Source organism: Gobio gobio (genome assembly GCF_949357685.1).
Source record: "Gobio gobio genome assembly, chromosome: 12".
Classification (NCBI taxonomy): Eukaryota; Metazoa; Chordata; class Actinopteri; order Cypriniformes; family Gobionidae; genus Gobio; species Gobio gobio.
The window spans coordinates 41,141,583-41,164,556 of NC_137105.1; the positions used below are offsets into that span (position 1 = coordinate 41,141,583).

At 36.9% G+C, this 22,974-nt stretch overlaps 1 protein-coding gene across 2 annotated transcripts in view; it reads left to right on the plus strand.

Annotated features, from left to right (window-relative positions):
- Positions 1-448: 448 nt before the first annotated feature.
- aqp4 (aquaporin 4) overlaps positions 449-22,974 on the plus strand; it is a 76,244-nt gene continuing 53,718 nt past the window's right edge. Inside the window, exons 1-2 of one of the 2 annotated variants that reach the window (XM_079831074.1) lie at positions 449-574; positions 761-805. The gene's annotated coding sequence lies outside the window, so the exon portion shown is untranslated. The remainder of the gene's footprint in view (positions 575-760; positions 806-22,974) is intronic. The other variant, XM_079831075.1, reaches the window with a different exon arrangement.

A 22,974-nucleotide genomic window follows, 5' to 3' on the forward strand; every position in this document is an offset into this window, starting at 1 on the left:
TCTCCGGCATCGTAATCTCTCTTGCTCTTTCTCTGTCTGTCTGTCCATCTGACGGTCAGTGTCTCTCTGTTGACACTAACCCATCTGGGGCTTGTTTGGTGAAGATGTAAAGTCGCTCATGCATTACGGTCCTTTCTGCCTCTGCTCTCTTGTGTTTGGGTAAAAGGATATCAGCATTCCTGCCAGAACTAGAGGAGGTTTCACAAATGCTATTGATCCGCATTTTTTTCTGTCCTCACTTTCTTCCTCTGTCTCTCTCGCTCTCTGAGATGAGTGCTCAGGGATTGCCCCTCCAACACCAAATGTCAGGTGTTAACTAGCCAAGCATGAAGAGGAGAGTGAGCCAAGCTTTCTGGGATTTAACTCTGTTTCCCCTGTTATAGACGCCTCATAGTACTGACAGGAGCGAAACACACACACACACACACATACTTGCACGTGCACACTCACATAATCGCAAGGAACAAAAGCTTTTGCTCACATTCAAAATGTCACCAAAGCATTTCTCTTCCAGGAGACAGGAGCAGTAGTTTCTGCCTGAAAGGGAGCGTGAGGACTGATTGGGACTTTAAAGGTTAGTTCTTTGTTCATATGCTTTCACCAGACAGGAGAACCGGGATATTGATTTGTGCTTTGTGAATGTGTTTTGCTGAGACATCTTTCTTATTTGTCTCTGTCTCTGCATTTTTCAAAAGAATTGTTCCTCAGCCTGTGAAACTGCTTGAATTTTTAAATTATACATTATACTTTTTTTATACAGGGGAGACGAGGGCTGGTTGCCACACTCCAGTGATTGTTTCTCATTGTAAGTTTCTCTTTCCATAGATACATACATGTCTGCTGAACATGAATAGGCAAAAGATACAGTTTATTATACGCATACTGACTTTTTCTGAGAACATGTTCAAGGTTGTCCCAATGGGAATAGGTTATTCAGTTTTTATACATTAAAAGGTGTTCATGATACAAAAAAATTGTTTTGGTCAATGGATATGACATGCTGCCCCTGACATTTATGAAAAATACCCTTGTACTGACAACACAGGTAAACCTTTAAGTTCAAATGTATCATCATTATATTGTTAAAGGCACAATATGTAATTTTCGCCATTAGAGGTCGCTTTGCTTAGAGACGTAGCTTGATTGCACCGTGAATGAGAGTGGATTCATGGGAGTTGTCGTCTTAACCTCCACAGCCGATGGAAGGGAATGAACTCAGGCAGAAATCATGTTCATGGGTGAACTGATGTATTGAAGTTTTATTGACGTACTGTGGTATGAAGCAGGGCAGGCCATGAGCCGTGGGAGCGGAACAAGGCTGCTGGAGTGAATGCCAATGCGAGACAAGCACGACACACCGGTCTCGAGTCCAGCAGAGCTTTTATTATGCTTTATGCTGCAGTCATTGCGCATGTGGGGTAACACAGAGCTGTTTTACATGGTTAAAACAATCATACATTTGAGTGCGTTTAAAGTTGTTAACGTTACTCTGTGCGTTAGCGCGGGGCCTGGTATGAGAGACTTGTTGCACTTGCAGTGTCAATCAATATTAGACTTGTGCTGCTAAATGACATGCACTTAATTTTTTAATATATTGTATGATGGAGAAAGCCCTCTCTGATTATGCTGTTAGCCACTTGACAAAAAACACTAACCTAAAGGATTATTAGGAACACCATACTAATACTGTGTTTGACCCCCTTTCGCCTTCAGAACTGCCTTAATTCTACGTGGCATTGATTCAACAAGGTGCTGAAAGCATTCTTTAGAATTGTTGGCCCATGTTGATAGGATAGCATCTTGCAGTTGATGGAGATTTGTGGGATGCACATCCGGGGCACGAAGCTCCCGTTCCACCACATCCCAAAGATGCTCTATTGGGTTTAGATCTGGTGACTGTGGGGGCCATTTTAGTTCAGTGAACTCATTGTCATGTTCAAGAAACCAATTTGAAATTATTCAAGCTTTGTGACATGGTGCAATATCCTGCTGGAAGTAGCCATCGGAGGATGGGTACATGGTGGTCATAAAGGGATGGACATGGTCAGAAACAATGCTCAGGTAGGCCGTGGCATTTAAACGATGCCCAATTGGCACTAAGGGGCCTAAAGTGTGCCAAGAAAACATCCCCGGCACCATTACACCACCACCACCAGCCTGCACAGTGGTAACAAGACATGATGATCCATGTTCTCATTCTGTTTATGCCAAATTCTGACTCTACCATCTGAATGTCTCAACAGAAATCGAGACTCATCAGACGAGGCAACATTTTTCCAGTCTGCAACTGTCCAATTTTGGTGAGCTCATGCAAATTGCAGCCTATTTGTAGTGGAGATGAGTGGTACCGGGTGGGGTCTTCTGCTGTTGTAGCCCATCCGCCTCAAGGTTGTGTGTGTTGTGGCTTCACAAATGCTTTGCTGCATACCTCGGTTGTAATGAGTGGTTATTTCAGTCAAAGTTGCTCTTCTATCAGCTTGAATCAGTCAGCCCATTCTCCTCTGACCTCTCGCATCAACAAGGCATTTTCGCCCACATGACTGCCACATACTGGATGTTTTTCCCTTTTCACACCATTCTTTGTAAACCCTAGAAATGGTTGTGCGTGAAAATCCCAGTAACTGAGCAGATTGTGAAATACTCAGACCGGCCCGTCTGGCACCAACATCCATGCCACTCTCAAAATTGCTTAAATCACCTTTCTTTCCCATTCTGACATTCAGTTTGGAGTTCAGGAGATTGTCTTGACCAGGACCACACCCCTAAATGCATTGAAGCAACTGCCATGTGATTGGTTGATTAGATAATTGCATCAATGAGAAATTGAACAGGTGTTCCTAATAATCCTTTAGGTGAGTGTAGTATTGTCTATGAGGCATGGTAAAAACTATCAAGAAAACAAGCAATTCAAACTATAAGACTAACCTTGTTGAGCTATATAACAATGATTAGTTTTCTGTAGATAAAGGTATCCAAACAGTTGCTCATCTGTCTAACAAAACACACAATATATTAAAGTGTCTTTGGTGATTCCATGGTTTCTACGGAAGTAAAACTGGAAATCAAAGTTAATGTGGATATGACATCATTGACAGTCGAATTTGGTAATTGCAGATTTCGCTGGATTAAACGTTGGAAATGTTTGGGATAATGTAAGTATACTAGTCAACAAAAAATGTGTGTGTGTGTGTGTGTGTGTGTGTGTGTGTGTGTGTGTGTGTGTGTGTGTGTGTGTGTGTGTGTGTGTGTGTGTGTGTGTGTGTGTGTGTGTGTGTGTGTGTGTGCACATTACATGTGAGGAAGATGCGCTACTCTCCTACTGAGCACTGAAGAAGCCGTAATTAGCGTAATTCTATTCTCTGAACCCTTGGGTTTAATTAGTCACACTGACTCACTGATGACTAGAGCGTTTAATCAATTCTAATACCAAAATAAACTGACATATCATCCCGATTTCTGTCTCCAACTCTAACGTCCCTATTGATTGCACAAATATATCATACTATCTCCATTCGTGACTCTGATGGCTCAATCTTTTGATTGGAGGTTTAAGTCAGGCTTAAAATCAGGCAGCACAAAAGGATACATTTTTAAAGGATCAAAAGGTAAGAGATGGCTACATGATCCTATTCTAGCACACTACATTACCCATGACTCATCAGTAATTGCTTCTATCAAGGATACAACAGCAGACATCAAAAGAAGACTGATGACAACATTCATCAGATAGCAAAATAGAGCAGGGGTGCCCGAAATGGACCGCAGACCACCTGCGGCCCAACAGCGTTATTAAATTCCTCCTGCAGGTTAATTTAGAAATGTAATTAGGTTTGGCCCACTAGGAGAAAAGAAGGGTCCCAGTTTTGACCACTAGGTTCCACCACTGTAGTAAATCGCATCTAAAACTGATTAGCTAGTCATTTTTTGTCCCACATCAAAAATGCAATTTGTAACATGGCAAAGGTTTGATAATGTTAGGTTGGCAAAATGAATACCTTATCACAGGGAAGTCTTCAGAGATCAGTGTGTGTGTGTGTGTGTGTGTGTGTGTGTGTGTGGGTTTAACTTCCATTTGTTGCTGTGAATGATGTAGGAATATTATAATAAGATTTAGCCTATATCCAGAGTCTTCCAAGAGTTCCTGTTGGAAATTGATGCTGACACTATGATGACCATTTGGATCTAGTGTGGCTTAAGTAGTGGCTCAGATGTTTTATAACATGATTACTGAAGTGGTTTCTTAAGACAAAGACTGTCTTAAACATCCTTGGTTAGATCAACATGAAGAATTTGTGTTTAAAATAACTGCACGCACATACAAGGCTCCAATGTGTTTGAGTTTCTGTGAGGAGATTGAGAGTTTTCCAAATGCTTAAATGCTAATGAAGAAATATGTAACAGTGCTTTCATCTAATCATATAATACAAGCAGCTCTTTGCAGTCCTTCAAGGGGACATTAATTTGCACTCAAGCTCTCTGTCCATTGTTCATTTCAATGGATTCATTGAAAGATGGAATTTGTTGGAGTGAAATGTAACTCAATGAAATGGATTTTGAAGACACTCTTGACAGTCCCAATACCAAAGCATGGAAACATCCCAATATTGACTTACGGAGCATCTCGCCACAAGAATGTTGAGAATTTTGGGCTTCATATGTGAACAAATATTTTCTTCTAATGACGCTCAACACTAACGTCATTGGAACTGTCAACTGTTGACGCATTCCATCTCTATGAGTTTCAACAGTCCTCCGCTTCATTGACATCAGAAAGGGCTTTTGTGAGTGGCATAAATCAGCTTTTACTTTGAATAAACCTTTTTCTGTATTGAGGCCTTGAAATGTTTTTGCAATATGCTGATTTATTTTCTTGATCTTTTTTGTTTTTGAAAAATATACATCCATTAGACAGAAATAATTTTCAAACCATGATAGATAGATTCGTCCATTCGAGTCCATTCATGAAATTTCCTCATTACTAAATACTCCACAAAGTGGTAGGCATGCTAAGGCGCACAGTACGCAGAAGTCTCCAACTTTCTGCACAGTCAATAGCTGCAGACCTCCAAACTTTGTGTGGCCTTCAGATTAGCTCAAGAACACTGCATAGGGACCTGCATAGGGGGGGGGGGGGGGTTATGGTGTGGGGTTGTTTTTCAGGGGTTGGGCTTGGCCCCTTAGTTCCAGTGAAAATAACTCTTAATGTTTCAGCATACCAAGACATTTTGGACAATTTCATGCTCCCGACATTGTGGGAACAGTTTGGGGATGGCCCCCTTCCTGTTCTAACATGAATGCGCACCAGTGCACAAAGCAAGGTCCATAAAGACATGGATGAGCGAGTTTGTTGTGGAGGAAGACAGATAGACAGACAGACAGACGGACATCATGATGCACTTAGACAAATATGTCCAATTTATCATCTACTCTCATTGCATCTATTTGCAACTATTTGGATATAACCAAATATGCACTCTCTTGTCCCTCACTCCCTGACTTTAATTACTGTGAGACTGACTTCAGACACCTTCAAAGACGGGCCAATTAGGCTCTTGTGTTTTTATCTGCCTTGTAGAAAGAAGTGTTTGCAAGCATGAGCAATTCTCACTCACATTACCAGTGTACAACTTCTCTGTTACCCAGTCTCACTTTTTTTCTTCATTTTCCGTGTATATGCTATATACTGTAAAAAAAAAAGATGGACAACGCACCTTCACTCTCTTCCATTGTAGTAAGAGAAGCCCAATATGGCACTGTCACCTAGGCTGCATCCGAAAACCTAGGCAGCTGACTTGTTGCCTCACTGCCTTATCAGTGCAATACCTCTATAAACTGATTTCTGACAGACTTCTGAGGCAGCATAACAGTTTAATGATGTACAGCTAAATAAAGCGAGCTTTGGTGAGAATTAAATATTTAATTTCTCGCTAGAAAGTAGAAAACATTGGTCAAAAACTTACATTTACACACAAACTGACCAGCAACCGCAACTTTCAGACGCCATCTTTCTTTTTCTAGCTCAACTGTCTGTCGCCGAATGGAACGCATAGGATTGTGGGATATCAAAGGCAGCGAAGGATACATCTATGCTGCCTTCAAAAATCAGATGAAGGTCTCTCAGGAAGCTAACATTGGATTCGAACGTGCCTTGATGCTTTCCTACCTTGAAATGTGTCCTCCGAAGGCAGCATTTTCCAGTTTTAGGACGTAGCCCTTGAGTCTTGAGTCTGCGCAGTAGTGAACTTGGAGTCCGAGTCAGTGAACACGAATTGGAGCCGCAATATCAAGGTCCCGCTCACACTTCCGCAAAATCGGTTAGTACTAATTTACTGCAGAACAACTCATTATGTTGGTGTGAAATCAACAGTTATGGAAATATAGAAATAAAAGTTAAAGTCCAATCTCCACTTGAAAATCCCGAAAAAAGTCTGTTGGTGCCTCTCACTCAGCTGTCATGAAGTCAAAAACCAACCCCCCGTTTTTATAGCATCAAATAACTAACTAAAACTAAACTTATTTAAAGAATGAACACTTGAACGAACATCTGCGTGATAAAAACTGCCTAAAATGACAGATAATGTTTTGTTAAAGTGCAATTAGTTTTTTTTTGTTTGTCTCACGTCCTATTATATTACATGGAGAGGGTGGGGTTTATGACCTACATCCAGCCACCTGGAGGTGATCGAGACGCTTTGACTTTCAGGACTCGTGTGGCACTCTTGGTATATGCAAACCGTTTTTTGTGGAGGGTGACGATTATTCGACCAGCCACCTTCCATTTAGCGATAGTATTCGTGTATTTTAATAGGAACAATATTTTACCTTGCTAGAGACACACAGGAGACACTTGGAGGTGAGAAACAGATAGTAGGGTAAATCCAGGTTGATTGGGACACTATTTTCAAGTCATCTTAATGGCAAAAAGTGTCCCAATCAACCTGAATTTACCATTAGATTTAGTTATAGAAATAGATATAGAAATATTAGAAATATATAGGTACTGAAATTATTCTGTCAGTTTAAATGTATAAACATTATTTTATATAAATGTGAGACATTTAAAAAGCTGTCCTATTTGTTTTATTTATTGTTTAATTAGAACTGGAGCTGTTCATATATTCAAATGGAGATCTTGAATATGATCATTAGCAAGGAAAGAGATCTATAAGCACATTGTACAGAAACTGTGCCGTTTGCCAAAGTTGACTTTTCCTCCTTTTTTTATTTGAGGTTTATGTATTGAGTTAAAACTGAATGTTTGTTTGCAAATCACACTTTTTGCCCATTCATACCAAACACCAGACATCTCTTGCTAGGAATGTGGCACTTGGACGTGCTTTATCACAGTCTAAATGTGTCTCACTTTGCCATCTGTTCTCTAAGTAGCTTGAGTACTTGGAAGTCACAAACCAAAAGTTAAGATATGCACAAACCGTTTCTGGGGTTTTCAAAAATGTGAAAGCAAATCCCAACCCGGCATGTGGACAGCAAGCGATTTAAAATTTGCATTTGTTTTGCTGCATGAGGCTGCCTGAAGTATTTCACAAACGAGATAATTCAGCGCACAATTCAAAACAAATATGTAATCTGAAAAATAAATAGCTTGCTTAGCCATTTTTTGCACCTATAATGTCAAATAGCATTTGTATATTTTACCATTTTGGGGCATTTTAGCATCAGTGCTATCAAATATTGTATTTCTCATATTATTATTATTATTATTATTATTATTATTATTATTATTATTATTATTATTATAAGAAAATGTATATTTCATTTGTGAAAGTGTATGTATGAAGCTGTGAGCTGTTAAACTGTTTTTCCAACAAACAAACAAAAAATTGCATTATCTACAAACCACTACCCAACATCTATCAAGTAAATGGGGCACCTCTAGGAATACTTTTCTGTTTCACTCTGGTTTGTTTTGTTTACTGTGAATGTTTCATCATATTTCTCTGTGTCCATTAGGGAGCTGCTGTGCCAACAACCCAGAAAAGTTTTGGGTGGATAGCTGCAGCTGATGAAGTATTTTATTTATCCTATAGAAAACAATTGTAAAATCAATTTGCTTAGAAGTGTTTTGAGGCCTCATTGCCTGCATGACTGAGAGAAGTCACACGGGAGAGAATGGGATTCTATCTGCTTGCAGTTGCCATCTGCACTGATAAGATGCTCTTTTGGTTCACATGGCTTTTAATATGTTCTTCTCTTGATGAAATAATGAGGCAAAAAAGCAGTCGGCCACCCTTACAAAGAGAACAAGAGGGCCAATTAATGAAGTAACTGAAAGTGTTGGGGAGTACTTGGGAGATTCCAAGAAGAGAAAAGGATAAGAGCACCTGCAAATGAGATCATTGGTTATAAAAGTGTGACTTGCGATTGAGATCATCAGATGGCATCTTTGTTGTTTCTACAATAAAGTTAACATCTTCTGAGACCTGGAACTTCGACTCTGATAGAGGTTCTTAAAATGCAGAATTAAAGGAACATTATGACTTTTCCACAACACGGCATAAATAGTTAATGAACTGTGATTTGTTTATTTTTACCATGACCTTATTATTACGACAGCTGAATCTTAAGAACATACTAAGCGTGAGGCCACACGACCATGAGAGCCCCAGTGTCTGTGAGGGCCGGATTACTGTGAATACCTGATATATAATGAGGACCTGAGCACTGCTGAGATTATTGAGTTTGCTCAATGGAGTAATTACAAATCCATGTGTGGGATCAGAATAGGAAAAGAAAAAAAAAACCATTATAACCGACCTGGTCCCAGAGAGTTACGTTTTATTTTTGCCCCTTGGAATTTTTTTTTTATTATTATTTAATCAAGGTCAATTCTCATTTGAACAATTATGGCTTAACCTATAAAACAATGCAAAGTATCTGGAAATTATGTAAATGATAATTAATAAACTAAACTAAATGTAGACTAGACCAGGGGTTTTCAAACTGGGGTCCGGGGACGGCCAGGGGTCCTCCAGATAGTTAAGGGGTCCCCAGAAAAGTTCAGAGAATAAAAAGACAAAGCAAAAATGGATAAAGTCTACCAAACATTCCAACTGTTTCACTTCTAAATGTTTCTCTCCTTTCTTGCCATATACATACTTTACAGAATATATATATATTTTTTTTTACTATAGTCCCCTTTATCTTGCTCACTGGGTTGTAAGGCAGTATTCTTAACCCAGTATGTAAGCTGTTTATATACATTTATTGTGAAAGTTGCTTATATCAATAATTTAAATTGAAAATGTTCTTCTTTAGGTTTAACATCCAACATTAATATAGCCAATTTAAGTTTGGAAACAATATGTTGTATTTATAATGTCACACTTATCTAAAAGTTTTAATGTTTTTTACATACATAAAAATATATTGATCAGGAAGGGGGTCCCTCATAAAAGATTCATCATATTTGGGGGTCCTTGGCTTCATAAAGTTTGAAAACCCCTGGACTAGACTAAATTTAAAATGATTTGCCAGACCCTCTTATAGATTAGTTTTGAATCACTTGATTTGTCAAAGTTCGACAGTTTAGTGGAATCAAATCAAATGATATTCACTTTTGTTATAGAAAGATAACTCTTTCCTCGTCATTGACGGACATTTTCGTCATTTGTGAGAAAACGCTAGCCCTAGTGGCAGCAAATCTAATTTACAGCCAGGGTCGTCTAGCAACTCTCCGTTGCCTTGCGAGTTGGAAAAACCAAACTCTGGTCAGGCCAATCACATCGTGTATAGAGTCGGTGGGCGGGCTTAACATAATGACCGCAGAGTTGCGGCGGTTCCGCGTGCTACTTGTAAACAAAGAAGCTGGCGAACGGCGGTCTTTCGAATCGGCTTTGGCCGTGACTCTGGAAGACTTGGAGTTAAGCTTTTCTTTGAGAAAAGAACAAAGAACGGCACTGAAGTCATTCTTAAGAAAGGAAGATGTGTTCAGAGTTTTGCCGACTGGATACGGCGAAAGTTTAATCTATCAAGCTACGCTTCACCTTCTTTATTGCTCTGGTTGGTTGTAGCGCTATCCTATTCCCCGCTTCCCCGACATTGACAGAATTTTCACTCTTATATGCTACCCAGATAGCAAATGACATCTGGTCCAGTTGTGGCCCATATGGATGGAGAAATTAAGCTTCTTGAATCTTTGAAGCTTTCATCTCTGATTGTTTCGGAAAAGATTTTAATCATCAGAAGTGTCATAGTTTTTTTTTGTACCCATACATTTTAATTGCTCTTAACTTCAAATATTTGAGGAATCTAATTCATACATTTAACTTAAAATTATCATGTAATCACAGAAAGAAAGAAAAAAAACATGATATAATATTTCATTTTAGCATTTACGCTCTCTTTTGAGTGTCATGGCAAAGCATGGGAAATAGAAATGCCAGCCCTTTTCAGTTACATTTAAGTTTGTCTTAATGAAAAGAATCAAGTTCATAAGACTCAAAACAATGAAACAATTCAGATTACTTCAAATGTGTCTGTTGAGTGACCTCAAAACAAAAATGAAAGTTCTAAATACTCATAAAAGTTGACCGGTGGCTGGCAACTTTTTTTAAAAACGCTGGCAGGGAAAGAGTTAACAATGTCAACAAGAAGAATTGTTTATTTCTCTCAGGAGGAGGAAACGCACTGCTAAATAAAAAACATGATATAATATTTCATTTTAGCATTTACGCTCTCTTTTGAGTGTCATGGCAAAGCATGGGAAATAGAAATGCCAGCCCTTTCAGTTACATTTAAGTTTGTCTTAATGAAAAGAATCAAGTTCATAAGACTCAAAACAATGAAACAATTCAGATTACTTCAAATGTGTCAGTTGAGTGACCTCAAAACAAAAATGAAAGTTCTAAATACTCATAAAAGTTGACCGGTGGCTGGCAACTTTTTTTAAAAACGCTGGCAGGGAAAGAGTTAACAATGTCAACAAGAAGAATTGTTTATTTCTCTCAGGAGGAGGAAACGCACTGCTAAATATAGAGCCAAAATAAACTGTGAAGAGCCACTGTGATTGGCCAATGTGAAGTAGGCGGTTCTTGGCCAGAACAAACTGCTATGTGGACTTGACCATATGTGATTCAGTTGAAATTCTGGCTACATGAGACTAAGTAGGTTGTAACTTCTCCTGTGTCCTGAAATACATTTATCGGTTTATGGACACTGAGAGCAGATGTTCATACGAATTTTGTGCCAGAAGCTCAGTTAATTTCAAAATACTAGTATTCCCTCTAAGAGAGAAACATACATTTATTGGAAAAAGAAAGAAAGATATTGGCCTGAGTTTCAATCCCCATGTTATTATATATAAATTTTCCATTGAATTTTGATCATTTTTGTCTGTCAATAATTCAGCGTCTATTGATAGAGAAACACTCAAACAGACAAGTGTAGGAGAGTGAATCCTGGGTTGCTAATTATTTCATAACAGTTAGAGAGCCATTTTTATCTTATTATTGTGGCATGAATATTGTATATACTGAGCAGATGTGCTGAAAATTATGAATATTGCCACTTGGGAACTGAATATTTAGAAACTGAGTATTTAGAAGCGTGTTTAGAAATAGTGGTGTTAATGGAACCGTAATCTTGCATAACTGATGGTGATTCAATATTTCAGTGCATTTTAGATTTTTTCAGGAGTCTGAGAATCCCTGGTTTGCTAATTATCCATTTTTTTCAATGTCTATGTACCTGGAAACTGTTGTTTGCATTTACAGCGAGCACTATGTAGATGTATGTTAATGGTTATGCAAATAAGGCCATCATCATCAGGACTTCAACATGCTGTTATCATGTTTCTGTTTTGATTATGAATCCGCTAGAGTATGCGAAGGGAATCGAAATGATGATCAAATGATAGAGGCATGACAGTGTCTGGATAACCTCTGTCTTTAATCTGTCCACGGCTGATCCACTGTGAGCCTGATAACTGAGTAGATTACCACTGACCAGGGGCTAAATGTGTAGAGACGCTGAGCATATTGTCTTTGTAAATGGTATGTAATCCCTCTTTTTCACTATCACACTCTCTCTCTTCATGAGCAAACATGCACAAACACACAAGATTAATTTAATGTTTTGTTCGGTTTGGTGTCTGAGAGGCCCTTAGGCTCATTTAATAGCACAAAAAAACATAATTTAACTCTGAACTTTAATGTTTATTTTTTCATCATCTTCCTGAAGACGACTATAACCATTATAGAGAACATTTCTTAAAGGGATAGTTCACCCAAAAATGAAAATTATCCCATGGTTTACTCGCCCTCAAGCCATCCTAGATGTATATGACTTTCTTCTTTCAGAGTTGGAGTTATATTAAAAATGCCTTGGCTCTTCCAAGCTTTATAATGGCCGTGAATGGAGGACGAGATTTTGAAGCCCAAAAAAAGCACATCCATCCATCATAAAAGTACTCCACACAGCTCCGGGGGTTTAATAAAGTTCTTCTGAAGCAAAACGATGCGTTTGTGTAATAAAAATATCCATATTTAAAACTTTATAAACTAAAACAACTAGCTTCCGCCAGACAACCGTACGCATTGATTTACGGCGAAAGAGTAACCCCGAACCTGACGCATGACGTATTGACGAACGCGGAAGTGCAAAGGATAGAGCAAAGCAAAACACGTCTAAAATGAGGATTTTTAAAAAGAAATGTCGGAAGATTTCGATATAAGAGACAAGCTTAAGTTTGTTGCCCAGCACTATTTGTTTTAACTGCAAGAGTTACGCTACTACCACGTCATACAACACGTCAGGTTACTCTTTTGGCGCATGTTGACCGTCTGTCGGAAGTTAGTTATTTTAGGATTTTTTTCTTACAAAAACCCATCGCTTTACTTCAGAAGGCCTTTATTAACCACCTGGAGTCGTATGGATTACTTTTATGATGGATGGATGCACTTTTTTGGACTTTAAAATCAGGACTGTCTATCACTGCCATTATAAAGCAATTCTATTTTTAATATAACTCAGATTGTGTTTGTCTGCAAGAAGATAATCACCTAGGATGGCTTGAGGGTGAGTAAATCATGGGGTAATTTTCATTTTTGGCTGAACTATCCCTTTAATTACATGGATGAAATGTACTACATCAGAAATAATTAATTAAGATTTTTTTTAATTTTCACATACGATTTTCCAATTAGTAGTATTACTCTACAGTTTTACTTTATTGTATTTTTCACATATTGTAAATAAACAAGTAAATTAGATTGCTATTTTCGATGCCAGATAAGTATGTCAGCTTATCGATATCATACCACAGAGGAATAAAATTGGTTAAACTAAATTAGATCTGCCTACAGCTTAGGTTTGAGGGTTCTTCATTTAAAAACATAACAGAGGCTTGTTTAAAACTATTTTGCATGTCTCTCAAACATGCAGACAGTAAAGTAATTTTCAACAACATGATAGTTAATAACTTCTGTTCAAATGACAACAACATGAGTGGCTTTTAGCAAACATATGGTTCGCTCTTTACCGTAGCTAATAGCTTTATTGGCCAGTACAACATTTGTTTCCTGGATGCCTGTGACCTCTTGTTCTGATTACAAGAGAGCATAGTCGTCCCAAGTGACAAACTGCAAAAACATTCCCCATGGAGTAACCAGGGGTTAAGAGGCTCACAGTGGATGGGCATGATGGAAAACAGGAGCAGAGAGTGACAGGACTGTGATATAATTAGCTCTCCTAGAGTCACTACTACTTGTTATTGAACCTTTAACCTAAGCAGCACAGATCATTAATCATCAGGCTACCCATTGTATTCAATAGAATTTATTACAAGCAGAGAGAGTTTATTAGCATATAAGATTGATTTATGGATTGTGTTACGGCTTCCGATGATAAATATCCACCATTCAAAAAGTTTAACTTATTTTGTTTTAGAAGTGCTGAAAGTAAAAAAGAGGTCTGACTTTTTCATGCGTATGCTTTTACAATCACTGGTAATTTCATTTGTGGAAAAAAGAGCCAAAAGAATGAGATTTTTTTTTCTTTATTGTTTTCTTTTCTAACATTGCTATCACACGGTAAACCCAAAATAAGTTGGCAAAACTCAAAAAAATGTGGTAATCAGTTACATACATTTTTAAAGTTTAAGTTAGTAGAACTTTGTATGCATACATTTTAATTGCTCTTAACTTCAAATATTTGAGGAAGCTAATTCATACATTTAACTTAAAATTATCATGTAATCTCAAAAAAAACATTACATAATACTTAATTTTAGCATTTACGCTCCCTTTTGAGTGTCATGGCAAAGCATGCTGGGAAATTGAAATGCCAGCCCAGTTTCAGTTACATTTAAGTTTGTCTAAATTAAAAGAAAAGTTCATAAAACTCAAAACAATGAAACAATTCAGATTACTTCAAATGTGTCAATTTTGTGAACTCAAAACAAAATGAAAGTTCTAAATACTCATAAAAGTTTATTTGTTTGAACTAATTTGTTTAATTTGAGTTGGCTCTACTCAAACTAATTCCTTATTTTGAGCTTTAGGGTTGGCAGTGCACTGTACATAACTGATAACAAAAAAGAAGAAACATAAGTATTCAAATTAAAATGGAAAAACATCAAATGTGACATGTTCACTGTAAATCTTTTTGTCTTCCAAACATGTTACATTTAACAGTATTTTACTGTAGCAATTACATCAAATGTAAGGTTAGATATTACAGTTTTTACCTTACTGTTTTAATTAACAGGTTTTTGATGCAGCATTTTTATAGTCTTTACAGTTAAAATTACAATCATTTTTTACAGTCTTTCAATGCAACATTTTTTCACATAATGCAGTTAAGCAGTGGTAGGATAACAGGGCTAAAACAGTGGTTAAATAACATTATTTCATAAAAATAAATGATTGAATATGAATTGAGAGAAGCAGGTTCAGAACCATAAGGAATATTAATAAACAGGTGGATTGTATAGAGCCAACTCCTGCCCTACAGATATGAAGAGAATGACAACAGACACGGTCAGAAGGCCACAGTGAGATTTCTACACATCAGAGTACCCTTTTAATGCACCTTTTGTGCTGTGTAATAGCACTACTGGTATAGACTGGAGCTGTCTGTGATTAACACTTGATACTTTCATAGAAATAGGTAAAATGACAAAAAATCTTAAGCAAATAAGTCAAGTGAGATGTGTAGGTGTGATGTACTTGTTTCGACGGGTGCATCAAAGCACACACACACGCGTGTTCTTCACACAAAGCCCCTCAGGTGAAGAGAAGTTGCGGTAATTAAGTTGTTCAGCCAGTGAGCTGTGGAAGAAGGAACATTTCTTGTTTCTTCTTTCATCTCAGTTTTAACGGCAAGTCCTTTTGACACAATTCCACAATCCTGCTGCCCTCTAGTGCCAAATCTCCATGATTATTTTCCTCTGCTCCTCTAGTCCACTGGTGGAAGTGTCACACAATGTTTGGTGTTTTTTTGTTTGTTTGTTTGTTTGTTTGTTTGTTTGTTTGTTTGTTTGTTTTTTATATGGATGCACTGTAAACCCGTATAAGTTGGGCTAACTCAAAACATTTGAGGTAATCATTTACATCAAATTGGTTATGATGCTCCCAGAGTAAGCAGAACTATTAAGTTTTGAGTTTGTAGTACTCATGCATGTACTGAGTTAGCTAATTGATAGCAATTAACATAAAAAATTGTTAATCTAGTTCATTAACTTTGTTTATTTTGAAATCTTGCAAATCAAATTATTGAGTTATTTACTTCACTGTAATAAGTAATAAGTAAAAAACCCTAATAAGTAAAAAAAAAGTTGAAAGAGAAATTTTTAAGTTAAGAAACTCTTAGACTCTTAAAGATTTTTACTTTGTACTCATACATTTTTATTGTTCTTAACTTGAAATATTTGAGTACACTAATGTATACATTTAACTTAAAATTATCAGGTTTTCTCAACATAAATATTTTGCTAGCTATAACAAACTAATTCAGAAAATGCCAATTTGCTAATTTACTAACATGTAAACAAAGATGTTTCCCAAGCTGGGAAATAAGAAAAAATCCCAGCCCAGATTAAGTTAAACTTAAGTTAGTCTATAAATTAAAGGAAATTAGGTTATACAACTCAAAACAATGAAACAGCTCAGTTTACTTGAAATATTTCAGTGCTGTGAACTCAAGAGAAAAAAGAAAGTTCTAAATACCCATAACAGTTAATTTAACTGAACTAATTTATTTAATTTAAGTTTAACCTACTCAAACCAATTAAGTATTTTGAGCATTAGGGTTTACAGTGTGGATCTCTATGATGTCAGTTTCTTAGGGCTCCACTTGTTGAATAAAGTAAAGTGTGAATACTGTGTACTCTGTTAAGGCTCTCTTGAAGATTCATGTTCTGTGTGAATGAGACCACATTTGAAATATAATTGGTACACGAATCGGTGACAGTTTACTCGAACACATATTCACTATTAACTGACTTTTGCCTCAATAAACTCCTAATTTACTGCTTATTAATAGTTAGTAAGGTAGTTTTTGTAGTCTTTAAGTTCAGGTACTGGGTAGGATTAAGGGATGTAGAATATGGTCATGCAGAATAAGGCATTAATATGCGCTTTATAAATACTAATAAACAGTCAGTATACTAGTAATATTCAAGCTAATAAGCAACTATAGTGAGAAATAATTCAATTAATTTAGATTAAATTAAATAACTTCTGTGACCTAATTATTTAGTTGTTGTTGTTTTTTTCAGTTAAATTAATGTAGGCCTACTTCAATAATGTTTTTTTGTTTGTTTGTTTGTTTGTTTTGTTTTTTAGGGGATTTTATAATAATAAATTATATTACAGTAACAATTATATTCGTTACAATCCATTAATTCACTTGAGCTAGATCTGAAAATGAAATTTCCAATTTAAACATAAATCTCATTCAGAATAAGTTAATATGTGCTTTATAAGCACTAATACACAGCCAATATAGTAATATGCAAGCTAATAAACAACTAGTTAATAGTGAGAACAGAGAATTGTTCAGTAAATCTGAGGAATTGGACCAAAATAAAGTGTTACCCATGAATAATTTTCCGATATATCGTTAAATCATAGATTTTCCCCAGTTGCAGAAACCCAATTAAATGTTCAAATAACACTGCTCTCTGGCTTTTTATTTGTCAATCACAGAATTCTGCAGTAGCCTATATGGTAAAGCTACCTGCGCACAAACCACTGTGTTTATACATTATCATAAATTTAAACAATATGATGACAAATACCAGTTTGCAATATCAAGCAGCATAACTAAATGTTTTTATACAGCTAAAATAACATCACACATTTGGCGTGAAACGAAAGTTGCCATAGTATTACAAAAAAATGTAGGGCGGGGCTTGATTTTGCCCATCGTGAATTGATTGGATGGTTGTGGTTTGCTATCGCTGTGATGTCATGTGAGTGACAGGTTGTCCCGCCCCCTCACGCGAGAAGGTGATGTGCTTGGATAAATAATTTATAAAAATGTATCATTTACCATTATAGCTGTTTTGAAAGCTGTATTGTATAAAGCGCTTTATAAATAAAGGTGGAAGGTGCACTATTCCATAAAAAACAAGACTTGTTGAATTTTGATTTCATGATGACTTTAAGAGGACTTCAGTATTCATTTTATTGTTGCAGTGTTCGTTTCTAGGCCAATTATTTTGTACATTGTCATGGACTTTTTTTCTTAGTGTAAGCCATAAGATATACAGTACAGGTTCTAATCAATCTTTCATGTCCATGTATTTATTTATTTATTTGGCGAGTAGCCCAAGCAGAAATATGCACAGTGCACTCATTATTGCAAAACAAACCCCTTTATGATATTGTATGATAATGATTGACTGACTGCATCTAAAGCTGTTGCAGGAGTAATCCATATGTTTTGATTTATTTTTGTTTCAGAATAAAAGGTTTTAATTAGTCGCACTGGATTTTCAGAGGTTGTGTCAAGGGTGTTTACAGTGTGGCATTAAAAAAATCTTTCCATATTTTTTTCTCCAGCACAAAAGCGCTCCCTGAAGGGACTGACATTTCAAATGCCTGTGTGTTTGTGCGGCTCCTGTTTGTGTGTCTAAGATACGTAATAGAGATTATAGGAGCGGTGTTTACGGGTGTACTGTATACGCGCATGTGTGCGTGCAATTGTGCTCGCAGGCGTTTGCATGTGTGTGTGAGATGTCGTCCTGTGGGTGGAATATTTACCTCCTTCCCTGCGGGTGAGAAGTTCAGTATAAAGCACTCTGCTTTCTGATTGGTTTGAGTGACTTCTGCGAAATACAATCTGACCTCAATAATGGTGCAGGCCATTGCTTATAAACAAAACTAATGGAGTATTGAACTTTGATACAGCACCGGCCAGGTCTAATCTAACATACAGTCACACGGTATTAACAGACGGAGTCTGAAGCGGCCCGGTTTAGCCCAGTCAGCCCTACCGAAGAGAATGTAGGCTATTCATGCCTCCTCCTGCACGCAGGGGCTCTGTCTCATCAAAAGCTATCAGCATAAAATCAGTTCCCTTTCCACAGCTCTGCAAACACACTGTAAATCTAAGATGAATAAAACATCAGACACACCAACAAACACCCTGATCAATGAGGGTGGGGGGTTGGCTGAGCCGAGGGCTGGACAGGGTCCTATATGTGTGTATGTGAGACAGATAATGAGCCCTAGATAAAAGTGTGTGAGGATGTGTCATTTGGTCCAGTGTGTTTACGGGACTAATTTTGTCACAAACACACTGAAAGATACCACAGGACGCCAGAGATAAGCAGGTCCCTGTGCTGAAACACACACACACACACACACACACTCATGGCATTGTGACTGCCTGGAGAGGTGGATAAAAGGAAGGGAGAGAGTTATCACATAAGAGAATGTGGCTTTGATAAACGAATGAATCTTTTTTTCTCTGAACAGTGTTCAGACACAGGGACAGTTCAGCGAAAATCATGCAGAGAGTCCAACGAGAGCGAAAGTTAAATAAAAGAAAGTTTGAGAGTGGTACTTTCTTTAAAGCAAACTACCAAATATATAGCTGACTGATTGCGCAAACACTAAAGAAAATGGCTTGTAAATAAATTGCATATGAAGTAGTTGATGAAAATGTAATTATTCAGTTAATCTGAAGAATAATAATAATTTAATATAAGATTTTTAAATTAAATTAACTTCTGGTGTTTTTCACATGGCAGTCAAAAATGACCTAATTATTATTATTTATTTATTTTATTTTATTTTTTTGTTCAGGGAGATGTACTATATATGTATATTAATTTTTTAGGGGATTGTATGGTACTAAATTATATTTTTGCTAAATCATAAATCTTGAATTCTTTGCAGCACAGACTTTTGTCTCTTTTTGAATAAGACACATGGCACATTATTGAGTGAACTTAAAACAATTATAGACATTTAAAATGATTGTTATGAAAAATGCACAAAAATACTATTTTACAGTTTTACATGAAATATATATTTTCCTTTTTTTACTCACTCAAATTGCTTGTTGGTCTAACTTAATACAATTATGACACCTATTTTCACACAGTTGAACTGATTTATTTGAACTTCAACTGGGTTTATTGCATTGATGAGTAAAATTCATCCAAAGTGAATGAGAGCACACCAGTTTCATTTTATGTATTCTGTGAATGTTTCCTGAACATAATTCCCTCTTGTTGAGCCAACCAGTGCTGTTGCTGTTCAGACTGGTGCCCTTGTGTAGAGTTGCGCAAGTTTTCCGTGTTTTTAAGAAAATGGAAAGACCTGTTAGAGTTTGAGTGTTTAATGTTTGGTTATTTTGAACACTTACAATAGTTTGTAGAATATATATATATGGATATATGGTTACCATTGTGGTGAAGAGTTGAGCTTGTGGTTAGGTTGTGGGTAGCTGTTATACACACATACAAGTTCCATGATCGTTAGATTGCAAGGCGTAAAACTAATGACCATATTGTGACACATCCCCAGTGCAAGGAGAGGTTTACGCTGCCACAAAACAACCACAAGAGAGCGGGGTTAACACTATTTAACCAAGAATTGAGGGAGGCAAAAAAGGAATCTAAACTGGAACTTAGATTCTGCCCGGTCTGGGGTATCCGTAACAGCCGTGTTCTCCTCGTCTACTTGAACACTAGGCCACCTTGGAGGGGAAGGCAGAACAAAAATAAAGACAATGTTGGTAAAGCAGAGGTTATAAGTTTAACCGTGTCCTTTTCCTCTTCAGTCTGACTCACTCTAGGCCTCCCTTTGCTTCAGCGCCCCATCCTGGGGTTTCCAGAATTTTCCCAGATTTTTCCCAGATTTATACTGACATACATTGGGTCATTATTGGCTACAGCTGTGAGTGATTCCATGCTTGGAGTGTGAACAGGTGGAAATACTCACAGTTGATGACTTTTCCTAGTTTGGACCTACTTCTTTGTTCCTTGGCTCCTTTCTCCACTATTGGTTTGCCACAATATGTAGACTGTGTAAATGATGTGCTGACCTGCAAACTTAATTATTTTATTTATGTCTATAAAAAATAATAGCCATCACAACACTTGTTCATATGCCAAGTGTAACATTTGTAGCATGCAAGTATTGATCAAGTAAAAAAAACTTCAGCCCACAGCCTAACCACAATGTCTACACTACACGATAATGGTCACCTCAAAAATTGACATAACATAAACTCTTTTAAATGTCAAATATAACTGTGCATCAATCAATTAACTGGTCTTTCCCTTTACTAAAAAACACATTACACAGCACTTAATTTCAACATTTACTCTCCTGAGCCATACCTATGCAAAGCAAGCTGGGAAGTATGAAAGAAAAATTTCAAAAAGGCAGTCTAGGCAATTAATGCATAGATGGATAGACGGACGGAAAATCCTATAAAGGATGTAGAAAGTGTGTTGGGTTAGAATAGGTAAAAGAATATTTCAGTGCGGTTATGAGTGGCATTTTCTGCCAAATGTATGGCTGACTGATTACTCAAACACTTTTGTAGTGTGTGTACATACAAAATGTCTAATCACACAAAATTGCATAGGTGATGAAAATTTAATTATTCCCATTAATCTGCCATTCATCAAATATAATCACTTAATCCTGATTATTTGGATTCAAGTTTTCTAATTGGATTATCTGATTGTACCCATACATTCTAAATTATTTAATTCATGAATAGTGAGCCAATGAGGAGTTATCCAGGCTGAATTAATGAGCATGTGCATTCCAGCAGACTCGAAACACCGTAGAGCCAAGAACTCCCCACGCTGACCTGAGAGCTGTTCTACATTCATACGCCATATTCTTTTACTTTTTATCTGTCATCTGATTCCTAAGGTTTTATTCCAAGAGTAATGGAAAAAGCAAATGTTGCGTAAAATAGGCTAATATTGACAAAACATTTATAGTCTGCATTCGATAAGGCTGGATTCTCTATATGCCGATTAATAACTGATGCAGTAAATTGTGATAAAAAACTATTCACAGTGTGAATCCTTAAGGAGTGAAGTTCTAATCACAAACCTACACACTTTAGGTGAAAGCGCATGGAAGTTATTTGTATTCATTATGAGTTAATTGTTCCTTTTGTCATTATTTTTATCTCATTTATATTTGCATCAGCACGTTCCGTCGCTCTGGGGCAGACGGCTTGTGTAAAATACTGTGAGTTGAATAAGATTTAAGCAAAAGCCCGCCAGGCAGACGTGTACTCTTTCCAAAATTCTCATCAGTAAAACCAACAAAACATCTCTCAGTAGACCAAACCCAAAATCCTTGGTTGTAGTGCAGATTGGTGCTTATAATCATGTGAGTTTTGAAATGTCTCCAGGTCTGAGTAAATGATGTTGTGAAATTCAGACAAATCTTAGTAGCGAGAAGTTGTTTAACAGTTTTGATCCATTGATAAAAGTTGTGGCAGTTGTTGTTCTGCCTTTTTGTGATGTAACGACTAGAAAAGTATCTTCAATAAAGTTCCAGCAGGCACTGGATCAATGCTTTAACCAGAACTCAAGAAATTACAATAGTGAACTTGGGTCTAATCAATAGTCATTATGTGCTGAGTACTTAACTACCTTAAATTATGCTGCACAGTACACAATACAGTACAGATGCACACACATGGCATGGTACATTTAATGTTTTAAAAACTGAAAAATTTTCCCCTTGCATTTTTCATATACAGACGGCAACATTGTCAAAACGATCCTCGTTCACACGGATCCGCGAAAATGACTAAAAACGCTGTATTGTTGGCGATGTCACTTTGTAAACACACTATGCGCCTATAGACTGAACACGTAATATGCATGTGCATGACATCACCGTTTCCACAAATTTTAATTTTTGTAGTTTATATGGAGTCGATAATGGTATCGTATTCAAAAACTTGCACTTCGAAACCCATTTTCAAAAGTTTTCAGGCCCCCAAAACACTGTTGTCGTGTTAATGAACAACCAAACCGCATAAAAAGTTTTCAGTTGTTAGTTGAAAACAGTATTTTGTAAACGGCCCCTTAAATATCAGGTACTTGTCACATTGTTGAATTGCAGCCAAATCAAAAACACTGTAGCTGTATTAAAGAGTTTCGAAACATTCACATTTAGCGTCATAAAATGCTCCTGAAAATTGATTTAGGGGAAAGATGTGGTAATCTCATGTTAAAGGCTTAGTTCACCCAAAAATGTACATTTTGTCATGAATTACTCAGCCTCATGTCGTTCCAAACCCGTAAGACCTTTGTTTATCTTTGGAACACAAATTAAGATATTTTTGATGAAATCCAAGAGGTTTCTGACCCCACATAGACAGCAACGTTATTAACACTTTTAAGGCCCAGAAAAGTAGTAAAGACATTGTTAAAATAGTCCATGACTCCAGTTGTTCAACCTTAATGTCATGAAGAGACGAGAATACTTTTTGTGCGCAAAAAAAAACAAAACAAAAATA